The sequence below is a fragment of the Thunnus thynnus genome, chromosome 10 (genome assembly GCF_963924715.1).
Source record: "Thunnus thynnus chromosome 10, fThuThy2.1, whole genome shotgun sequence".
Taxonomy (NCBI): Eukaryota; Metazoa; Chordata; class Actinopteri; order Scombriformes; family Scombridae; genus Thunnus; species Thunnus thynnus.
Genome location: NC_089526.1, coordinates 19,673,438 through 19,685,841, shown reverse-complemented (window position 1 = coordinate 19,685,841; position 12,404 = coordinate 19,673,438).

Genomic DNA, 12,404 nt, shown 5'->3' with positions numbered 1-12,404 from the left:
CTCCAGAAATACCAATCCTTATCACTGACTACATTACATGCACACTAATATTCCACAATTATTCTGACTATGACAATATTTGAAATGATACAGGTCATGTAAACTGAATATTCCGTTCGGATATTCCAAATTAAGCCTTATTCTTAAAGTAGCATTTTCCGATTAAGACATGTGGGATATGCCGATATTATTTGGGTCTTAGGAGCATTCTTTGGACATGTATACAGCACATTCGGAATATGCATCTCAATTGGGTTTTTACTCCAGTTTGCGACACTTGGTCGTCTTGCCTGTTTACCTCTGCGCAGGCAAAATCACATATACTGGAGCAGGAAGGCAGACAGAGGAGAGGAATGAGAAGAGAGTGCAGAGCTGTTCTAGGGTGGGCTGGAAAAACAGAGTGCACCTTCTGTACGACAGGGATGGAGAGGTTTGGTTATTATCCTGACTGACGGTGACAACTCAGTGTGATGCATCAAAAACACTCAGCAGTCTAGTAAACCTAGGTCATGGATGTGCTTGTAACCATAACATTATAATATCAGTCATATCAATATAAATCATAAATATCACGCAGCAGCTCAATATTAGTGGAATATTCATTTTCATTAGCCATATAAACAGCTTAATAGGAATATTGTCTTTTTCAAAATAGGGACAAAAAGTGGAATATTTTGTGCATGTAAACATAGCCATTGTTTCCTCACTCAACTTCTGGAACTTGTCCCAATCTGCTTTTCCAAAGACCCACTTTGGGATTCCACCACCTGGTCTCACTTCCATTCTTTCTCCCAACGAGTATGAGACTGGGTAGTAATCACTGCCTACTGTTGTAGCTATCCAAACTTCCCAGTCACTAACCCCAGCCAAGGGATTAGACACTAATGTAATATCCAATGCTTATTCAGTACCTGTTGTTATGTTTATCCTCATTCCTCTACCATCATTCATACACACCAAATTTCTATCATCCATCAAATCTTCAATTACCTTTCCATTTGAGTCTGTATGCAAACCCCCCACATTGTACTGTGAACATTGAAATCTGAACACCATACTACTTTCAGTATGTATTCCTGATCATCTACTTTTTCCAGTACCCTATATGGAATATCTTGGTCAATGAACGTCGCACACCTGCCTCCTCCCCCATGATTTCTGTCTTTCCATATCACTGTATATCCATGCACCAAAAAGTCTAAAGTTGGTTTTAACCAGGTTTCCTGAACACATACTACATCTGGATTTAAAGCCATTTCTTTAATGAAATGCTTGAACTCCTGGCCATTGGCCAAGACTACCATAATTAGCATAAATCAACCCATGGTGCTTACTAGCTTGACTGATTGGTAAGGTTCCTTCAGTCCCACTAATCCTAAATGATTCACTGCAGCTTTGAAAACCAGCTGAATTTGATCATTTTTTGACTTTACTTCAGCCGTACTGTTAATCACTCCTGAAGTGAATGTTACTACAACCCTTTTGTCCATATAAATCTTGTCATTTGTTCTTTGTTTTAGTTCTCGAACCCCCATTGCTCCTTATTCATTAGTAGCATTGTTCTGTTCTCTTGGCACTCTCACAGCTTCTGTATAAGTGATCCTTCTTTCCACGCTCACTTTTTGGATTTTATTCTCCCGTCACTACCCACGGTACCTCACAGCCACCATATGCCACATTATAGGCTCCTCCACAGTTACAGTATTTTGGTTGCACCCCTGTTCCACACTTTCCATACTTGTGATCGCCCCCACATCTAGCACATCTCCTCTGCTCTTTACAGTTTTTGGCTGTGTCCAAACTTGTCTTTTACAATTAAAGCACCTCAAGGGTTGTGATACATACATTCTCACTCATAACTCATAAAACCCAGGAATACTTTTTTCCCACATTCTCTTCTTCAAATTCAATCAGTACTGTTTCACTATCCTTTTTCACTCCTTCTTTTGCTGTTTTCATTCTTTGTGCATTCATTATTTTTCCTCCTTTGAAATTCCTCTTTAGTTCATTCATACCTACACTCATTGGCACACCCGTAATCACTCCTTTACATCCACCACCATTTCATGCTCCCACCCTCCCTGTGCTTGCTACCTTAAGTTTTCCTATCTCTTTTAGTTTGGGTGCTTTCTCAAGTTCTTCATTTGCACATCTCACCAAAAGGTTGCCATCATTAAGGGCCTTCGCATACATTTTCTTCATGTTTTCTTGAGCCTTTTTATTAAACCTTATTATGACAATCAGTTCTCAGGTCTTTCCGTCTGAACTTGCTCACGCCTTTCCTCCTCACTTTCAGATCTCTCATCATTGTCATTTATTATTATTTTATTCCCTTTTACTTGTTTGCTTTGATTTGCATTCATCCATCTCCTCATTTTCCCCTTGTTCTCTTCATTTCTCCCTTCATAATAATGCATTTCTGCCTAACTGCCTACCTCTGATCCATTCACGGAGCAGTTGTGCTCAACCGCCACCAAGAAAGTATCTTCAACTCGATTTTGCCAATTATTATTTCCTTGCTCATGTCGCCACCATCTCCTGCCCTGTGTGGTGATTTGGCACAGTGGACACAGTAGAAATTGCAGGTCATGTGAGAGGCTGTGTCTCAGAAAAAAACTGTCATGAACTAGCCCAGAGTCAGTGACAAAAAAGGGAATGACATATGAATAAAGTATCTAAAAATTAATTTATTGTCAACCTAAGATAAAATAATATGATAAGAATTTTAGTCAGCTAGGTCAGTAATGAATGCAGTGTATGAGAGATGTTTATGTGGGGGTTTTTTTGATCTTGGTATTGTCGAGGATGAATTTCATTTTGTTTTCCATTGCCCTCTGTACAGTGACTTGAGGAATTATTTGTTTGACAAGATTGGATTGAAGAATCCGGATTTGTTCTGATTGTCTTAAGCTGATATGTTGAGTTGGATTTTTAATGTGGGAATTTTTGTTTTGGTGAGATTTATAAGAGATGCTTGGCAGCTAAGACAGAACACTATCAATCATAACAAGACATTTGTCAGTTTGCTCTGAAATGTACTCTTTGAATTTGTGGAACTGTACATCATGATTTGCCATGTGGTCACCCAGGTTATTATTGTTTAGTGTCTTGTAAGCCCATATAGGGCTGGGCACCAAAAAGGTTGTCGTGGTAATTTACTTCTTGCGCTTGACCTCGGTAAGGAAAGAGACAACTCTTGATATAGTACTGTCACACTCAGTGCATGGCACACTCACACTCAATACAGACATGCAAGCTGCTGTAGAGTAGTGAGCCTCAAACAGTGGGGTGAATAGTTCTTAACCTGTTTCACAACAATCTCTTCTAGTTGTTCTGACTACTCTATGCATGACTATACCCAAACAGACATGGTGGGATCTGTTTCAGATGTTATTGGTACCTCTTTCACACAGGAACATACTGTTCAGACACAAAAACATGATTTCTATGACCATTACTAACTTTCACAAGTTCACACAAGCATTTATACATATTCATACAATAATTTCCCTCACATTTCCCCCCTTTTGATGATTCTTAATCAATAAAGTCAGAAATTATTGTAGGCTTTGTTCACAAGGAATTAGATTTTGGTTTACACAGCATCCTCATCATAATATAGCAGTTCTTGCAGAGCCATTTGTTTAATGGAGATTTGTGCATATTGAGTGATCATTCCAGTATGGATCTGAAAATAGGCACTATACAGGTGGCACAACAAGAATTGCTGTCAGTTTGAATTGCTGTCAGTCTACGGGCTCCCAATTCATCAGTAATTGCTGCATCTGTGTCTATAGTGACATTGACAAAGGAAATGAACCTGTAGTTGATGTTTTCCAGTCGTAATATATTCTTTGCTACTGCCACCCAGGGTGTGTTGTGAGCTCGGCTAGGCAATTGGTTTTGCTAGCTGTTAATTTTCTTACTCTGCTCAAGGGAGTTCCTACAGCATGTGGCATGTGCGTACAGACATAGCATGTCAGGTGTTTGGATGGTACAATTTGGCAGTGAAGTTAGCATAACGCCACTAAGTGTTGGTTGTGTAGGTTTGTGGGGGTTTGGGGTGTGCCAGCTATGCTTCATCACCTTTCACTACAGGCTAGAAGTGGTACTAGGAGGCATGTAAAAGCAAGCAAAACGCACATCAGTTGACCTGTGCTGCAGTCAAATTGACGGATTGCACAAGCAAGTGGCATGATCAATTCAAATCAATGATCAAAGTTAAATCAAAATATCACAACAATATAAAATGACTGTCGCCTGATTTGATGGCAAGCAATCTGATGATGTGTCAGATGTCTTAGAGCTAACCTCTTCACTCAAGGGTGTCTGGTGTTGTTGCAAAGCACTGAGGTGCTCATTGATCCTTCCTCTGAAGTCAGAAGTCACCAGAACTTAACATTCCGTTGGAACTTCTTTTCCTGGTCTGGGCTGGGCGATGCTGGTCTCTCACCCTGTCCTTCCTCCAGTGGTGGCACCTTCATGCAGTGGCTGGCATGGATCCAGCTGCTTCATTCCTCTACCTTGACAGCTGCAGGTGTGTGTTGTGTAGAAATTCGGAGCATTGGTCAACATCTCAGGTAGAAGAAAATGTCGAGGAGCCTTGATGTCTTATGCTGAGAAGATTTATTGAAACACTTGCAGCAAACATCAAGGTGGTCTGCACTTAGATGCTGTCTCTTCCCGTTCTGCCTTCTGAAGGTCTGACTTTTAGTCTTTAACCCCAACAGATCAGCCTACAATATGCACAATTAGTCTAATTGGTTCACTAGTTTCTAAACAAGAAACTGCACATTACCCATGTTAGTTCAGGTCATGTTGCATGGTACTTTCAGGTCTCTGTCAGCACAGTCTGGTTATGCCAATGTAAATCTGCACATTCACCTATCTGTGTTGTCTAGGGAGTCTTGGGCCATCTCCCTGACCTTGGTAACCGGGACAACGCCAATTCACTCTTTATTAAAGTGGCTCCAGTTTCCCCCAAACAACACAGACAGTTACTCTGAGTCTCAAGGAAAGGAAAAAATATCTCCTTCTGCTTAAGAATATTAGTGTGACCTAAAGGCCCATACTTGACCCAGTATAACCCCTAAAGATGGAAAATTCCATAACAGTGTGGTCAACAGAATCTGATGTGGTCCTGTCCACCTGGGTTTCCTTCAATGCTTCCTCTTCAGATCCTTCACCACTCACTAATTCACTAATTACATTATATCTGGGCTCAAAGCTTTGTGCTGTGGGGGAAGGGAGATTCCAGTGTTCATTGGTCTGCCCATCATTATTTCAAAACTTGACAAACCTGTTCTTGCTCTTCACCTTCCCTTATAGCCAGTAACACTAGGGACAAAGCTTTTTCCAATGTCGAACCTGTTTCTTCACAACACTTAAGCAATTTTGCTTTCAGGTCCTATTTTGTGCCTATCACCCCCAGGGTGTCGCAAATCAATGCCCAAATATTTTGACAGTTGACTGATAGCATTATTTACAAGATGTTAGCCATTGTCACTGCTGATTCTCCTTGGAATTCCCCATCTGGGAATTATTTCTCTCATCAGTGCTTTGCACTCTGCTGATGCATCTACTTTACCTGTGGGGAAAACTGTGGGGAAAACTGAAATGAAATCCATCTGCAAGTGATTGAACGGATGGTCAGGGGCTGGATGACTGCAGGCTCATGTTTCATGTCCACTTGTTGTACTGTTTTTGAAAGGGACCATTCCACATGTTAAAACACAGTTCCCTTGGTTCTTCATAAAATGTATCTGACATGCTTTGGTCAAAATACCACAAAGATCAAGCACCACAGCAGCACAGCAGCCTTCTCATCCTGTCTTAACAGCCCTGTTCAGGATGGCTAGTTCAAGTGCCTGTCCCGCCCACCTCACCCCCCTCTTCTGCAGGGTGTGCCAGTTACCATGGCAACTGTTGTGCAGTGGCAAGCATGAACCCTTGTGAAACATGGCTGTTAGAGAAAACATAGCGGTGCCCGTGAGCGGTGCTGCAAACACAACAAACAGCTCGCGTTACTTTTGTGACTTTGACCACGGGATCGGCAAGGCAGGCACAGACTAGTCCCCAACCAGCATGGTGATGTTCCTGAAGCTCAGCCTGAATGAATCCAAAATAGACTTTGCTGTGATTTAATTGCAATAAAAGGATCAAATGGATGCCAAAATAACTACATCATGATACCGATTTGTAAAAAGTCTGAATTCATGCTTTGTCAGGTATGTCTACAAGATGATAAGCAAACAACATTTACAATGCCTGTCTTCTGAATGGAGTTCGGATCAATCAGGGCTATGCTAACGTTGTGGCTGTTCCATATACTCAAAATAAAATCATCTAAAGGCATAAATACGGCAGCGACGTTATTGTTTATACACATATGTTGGGCCTCATACTCCCTGTGCATGAGACAACGGCAGGCCTGCATGCAGTCACAAAGCCTGATAACAAGGAAGGGTGTCCAGTCAAACAAAGCAAGTCCAAAACGGACTCCATCTCCCAACATGCTTTGCTCAGTTCACACCTAGGTGTTATATCTAGAAACTCTTGTCTCTCATTGGCAGAGACACTCCAACACCAGACGAACACGGTGACACAGCCGTGATGTCACTACCCCTTTAAGCACTGGGTGCACACAGAAATCTCTGCCTGTCCATTGTAACTACAGTGAGGGGAAGCTCTGCCCCTCCGTGAGCCAGTTTACTAAAGGAGGTAACCCCATGCACGTGTACTTTTTCCCCACCAACAGGAAGATTCTCTCCTTGCTGGATGAGGCGAGACTTCGCCCGTTTGCCCAAACACAATCACCAGATCCGAGAGAGACTGCTGCTGCTGCGACCTAGTGCTCTCACTGCCTGCAGAAGGAAGAAAAGGATTTTCTTCACGAAGATGCAGATAACTTCTCTGCCCTGCACTTCTTCAACTAAGTCAACTCTGCTGTTTTCTCTGCAATGCCCGCCGAGGATCAGCTGCTGTGAAACCCACCGACAGAGTGCAAAGACAGCCCAATCAGCAACCAAGCTGAGAAACTGAGCCGGACCAAAGACAGACTGAAACACACACCCTGGCGACCAAGTAAGAGGCTTAAGTCTGGGCAGAGACAGGTTATGAAAGTGTGTTATTTTCAGCTTCAGTGCTGTTTTGTTGTGTGCAGTCTCCAGTTCCTGAACTACAGCAGTCTCCAGTTCCTGAACTGCAGTTGTCTCCAGTTCCTAAGTGCAGCTGTCTCCTGTGCCTGCTGAGCTGCAGCAATCCCCTGTTCCTGGTGAGCTGCAGCAACCCCCTGCTCCTGCTGAGCTACATCAATCCCCTGTTCCTGCTGAGCTGCACCAATCCCCTGTTCCTGCTGAGCTGCAGCTGTCTCCTGTTCCTGATGAACTGCAGCAGTCCCCTGTGGCTGTGCCTAAGCAGCCTCCTGTTTCCCTGGCTCCACCGGCTTACCTGTCTGTTTCCAGGCTGACACAGCCTGCTCAGCAGCCAGTTCCCCAGCTGTCAACTGTACCCGTTGATGCCCTGCTAGAGCCCCAGCCTTCGGCTGTCTCTGTCAACACCCTGGCAGACCTTTAATAGATGGCTGTCCATGCTGACTTCCAGCCAGACCTTCAGCAGTTGGCCATCTCTGCTGACCTTCTGCCAGAGCTTCAGCAGTCAGCCACCTCTGCCGACACCCAGCCAGACCTCTGGTTGGTCACTTCCTCTGACCCACAGCCAGACCTTCAAGACCTTCAGTTGAATGTCTTGGCTGATGCCCAACCAGACACCTGCCTTCTGGTCAAGTCCACCCATCTGTCCTGGCATCTGGTTAACCACCGGAGCAGTTCTGCCCATCCATCCTACTGTCTGGTTGACCTCCCAAGTGGTTCTGCCCATCTGTCCTGGAGTCTGGTCAACCTCCTGAGCAGTTCTGCCCATCTGTCTTGGAGTCTGGTCATCCTCCAGAGTGGCTCCGCATATCTGGTCATCCTCCTGCCTGTCCTCCAGAGTGACTCCACTGGTCTGGTCATCCTTCTCCTCAACCTCTAGGGTGGCTCCACACATCTGTCCTGCCTCTTGGTCACCTTCCGGAGTGACACCGGCTGTCTATCCTGACTCCTGGATCTGTTGCGCCCATCGATCCAGCCCCCAGGCTGTCCACCTGAGGTCTCCTGCTCTGCCCTTGCTGCCCTGTTCCTGTTCAGCCCCCAGGCCACTTGGCCCTATAAGTAGTTCTACTTTTGATCCTGTCTGCCTGCCGTCTCCTGCATTTGGGTCCATCTGCTCTGCTTTCTTTGTGATAGTTGCCTGTGAAAAACTTATTCAGTCTTAGTAGGTAATCAGTGAAGGACTATGTTTGTTGTTTGCATGCCTTTATAGCATACCAGCGCATGGTCATTTGGAAAGTGTTTCTTAGTCTCTCACACAATCCATCAACAGCCATTCTGTATTCAGCACCAACCCTCATGTCATAATCATCATGTCATGATCCTCATCAGGGAAGTCTCCCTGAACTCCCCCCCATTTCAGTTTCAATTTCTACTGTGACATAGTTCTCAGTTCATGCAGGGTGGGCTTGTATTGTTCAATGATTTGCCACAGAACAATTACATTCCATACCCTTGACTGCATATGTCAGGGAGTAGACATACATTATTTCTCCATTGTCTTCTCTGGGGTTGGGGACTTAATCTTTTGCATGATCACAATTTGAACAGTTATGTCAAAATAGAAGCCATAAAAAGCTGTGTGTGCTATGGACCCATAGATTTGCGTCACTGTGGTGTCAAGCACTATGAAACAGGAATCCCTTAAAAAAACTGTAATTGCCTTTTAATTTACCACTGAAAACACATCATTTATTTTTTTTACCTGTTAAAAACCCTTAAACCATGCAAATAGCCCATTACCTTAATACTTCAATTTTTTATTATTTATGATATCCCACCATGCTTGTGAACTAAGACTGCTGTACTATGTGACTGTGTTAGGAGAGGGGAGTGTTCAGAGGGACTGGGGTGGGGGTATATAAATGTAAAATCTGTGTATGTGTGAATAAGATAATGAATGCATAATCAATAATAAAGATATGTTCAAAAATACCTTAATTTATTTCAATCCATTAATGGATACATTACTATTTTTTATTCCCTTAAAAAATAATAGTAACCCTCAAGCCTGGATTTACCCACTAGGGTTTTATTTGCCCTCCTGAAGGTCTAGGGCCCTTGGGCACTAGCCCACTTAGCTCAGTTGATAATGCAGCCTTGATAAACTTATACCAATATGAAGCCATAGTTCTTTATGGTTTGCTATACATTAAGATAATAGATCAGCTGCCCCAAGTGTAGAAGTTCAAGTGTCTTGATGTCTTACTCATGACCGAGGGAAAGTTTTGCCATTCAGCAACAGGTAATGTAGCCATTGTATCATTAACTGTGGGGGTGAGGAGAGACCAGAGCCATAAAACAAGGCTCTTGATTTACCGGTTGATGCACCAACCTTCACCTGTGGTCAGAAGATATAGGTACTACCAGAAAGAATGACATTGTAAATAGCTAAGATAAGATTTCTTTCGTTTGGGCTGGCCGACAGTATGCACGATCGGGGGAGGAGCAGCAACCAGAGAGGACTGAAGTGCTGTTTATCGACATGTAAAAGAAGCAAGAGAAGTTGTTGGGGCACTTAATAAGGATGCCCCCCAGGCATCTTCTTGGAGATGCTGCAGTATCAAGCACCTGGGAGGTGACCCTGGAGCAGATTCAGCACACAGTGAATCTCCATGATCTTGGGAAAAGCGTGGAAGAGCTGGAAGTGACTAAAAAGACACATTTATGTGCATTTCTTTTGTATGAGCCATAGTATAGTTAAAACTAAGAACATCAGTAACTGATGATGTATTTATTAAGCTTACTGTAAACATCACTTTGATCATTAGATTTTCATCCAAATTTTCACTTTGTCAGGTTGGTTTTGTAAGTTCAGATTTTCTAACAGCTCTTGAATGTTGCAGAGGGCGAGCTCCTCGCCTTCTAGCAGTCACAAGGCAACAATGGTAATGACAAACTTAATAAATAGTCTGACGGTGATTTAAGTTTTCTAATTCTCTTGTCGCTTAGTTGCTCAATCTGTTCAAATGTGAACATAACATTTATACAACATAGCTTCGACTTATATACAATTGTGCATAATAACATAATGCCAGCAGGTTAGACATAGGCTGATAAATAGATAGATCCTTGAGCTCAAATGAAATATGAAACACATAAAACAAGTTAACAACACAGGTTGAGATTACATCTCCACTCTCCAGGCTGGGAAAAGATAAAGTACTGAATGACCTGCAACTTTTCTTGGAGAGCTATGTTTAAAAATCCTATTCTGGTTGATTAGAGTGCTATGTAGTGGTTTGGATGTACTGAATGGTTCATGGTTGCTATTGCCCTGGATAGTATAACCTTTAAATAACAGCTTAAGAGATAATGCAGGCAAATACATAAAGACAAGAACATTCTGCACATACCTCTACCTTGTCCTGTTGTGGACCTCAGTGTTTGATACCCACTTGAGCCTGGTGATTATTAGTCCTTTTGTTTCATTCTTAAAATGAGATAAACTGCAAACTGACATATGGATATAAATAGAAAAAAAATAAAAATAAAAAAAATTAACAGATGAAAAATTTGTCTGAACTTGAACTGAGAAATCAAATTACGAGCAAGACAATGTCAATGAAATGCTCATTGCACATGCAAAATCAGTGGTAAGAAGTGTAAACGCTCTAATATAAAATAATATGCATACCTCTCATTGCCCTTAGATAGCCACTGTTCAGTTGCCCCCATAGTAGTTTGACAAGAACCACTCCTCCTCACAGCGCTATTTCGTCCCAGGTACTGGGTTGTTGCTTACTCACAATCCATGAAGTTGGCACATTGGTCTTTAGTCAGTTTCTCCAGCTAAGAGAAAAATATCTTGGCCATGACATGTAACGTAGTACATCCTGTGGCACAGTGAAAGATAATGAGAATTAACTTAAGCTCTGCTGGACAGTATACATATATTTAAATGTGCTCAAAGGAGCACTAATGACAGGAAGAGGCAGAAGAGACAGTTTTCCCTGCAGCTTGTTGTCACTATGGGCAAATCTTTGACCTGCTTGTACAGTAAAACCTCATCAATCAAATCCTCATTTTGTCAAGCTGTTTGTTTTAAATCATCACTTGTTAGCTGAGTAGAGTTTTTCTATTAGAGTAAAAATTTCTCTTGTCTGCCAGAGAAGATCACAGGGTTGCTCTTGAGTCTCCTGATCTGGTCCAGTGCATCAGGATTTTACTTGTCAGTGGCAGGCACTAGTTGATTGGCTGAGAGAGAGACTAGGGGTCCATTCCAGAAAGCAAGTTTAACAAACTCTGAGCCCAACTCTGAACTCTGAGTTGATGAGGGCTGAGATGGGAAACTCTGAGTTTTTGGTTCCAGAACAGCTGATCAGAGTCAGTTCAATCAACTCTAAGTATGTTCAGTCTGAGTTAAGTGTGTGCCTGGTGAATGAAAAAAAAAAAAATTGATGGAGCTCCTACACTACCATTCACCATGGCAACAAGTAAATAAAAGGTAGAGCCTCCATTTTAATCCAGTGGGCGTAGAAATATTAATGCATGTGTATGCAGGTGGTGCACATTTATCTTTAAAAAAAAGAGCCTGAGTGACTCAGAGCAGGGAAAAGAGTCAATAAGTTTACACAAATACGTTTTATTCAGTGTTGTCCAGTAATTCATAATTTATTAGACTTACATTTCCTTAATGGATATTAAAGTGGAACCTGACTGTGTATTAGACTGTAGCCTACATTACATTTTAAACACATTTGTTCAGCTTTAATCTGACAGGGACAAAATACAGGAGGAAGCAAATGAAGATGAAAAATATAGTTAAAGATTAAAAAATACATAGACCAAAGACATAGAGACATGACTGTAAGCTCACAATCTGATCCAGTTATAATGTGTTTGGTGATTTTCACTTGAAAAGGCATCAAGGTTAAAATACAATAGGCAAGATTTGCAAGATTGTATCTTGGCTCAACAGCATTCAGTGATGCTGCTTGATCCGTTCACTCAGAAATATTAACATATAATCTCCAATATTATAAGAATGATGTTCCATCAGTGCGACTAATCACATCCTAAGTGACAGAGATAATTATTCACTGATCCTATGTGTCTAAAGCTTCATATTGATTCTTTAAATTTAAACTGAGATTACACATTATGTGCAATAAACATTTCAGTGCAGGAACTGCTTTAATATATTTTAACATGGAGAAGCAGCATTCAGTTTTTATGCTCCACATATATGGAATAAACTCCCAGAGAACTGCAGGTCTGCTGCAACCCTCAGTTCTTAATCAAGGCTGAGGACTT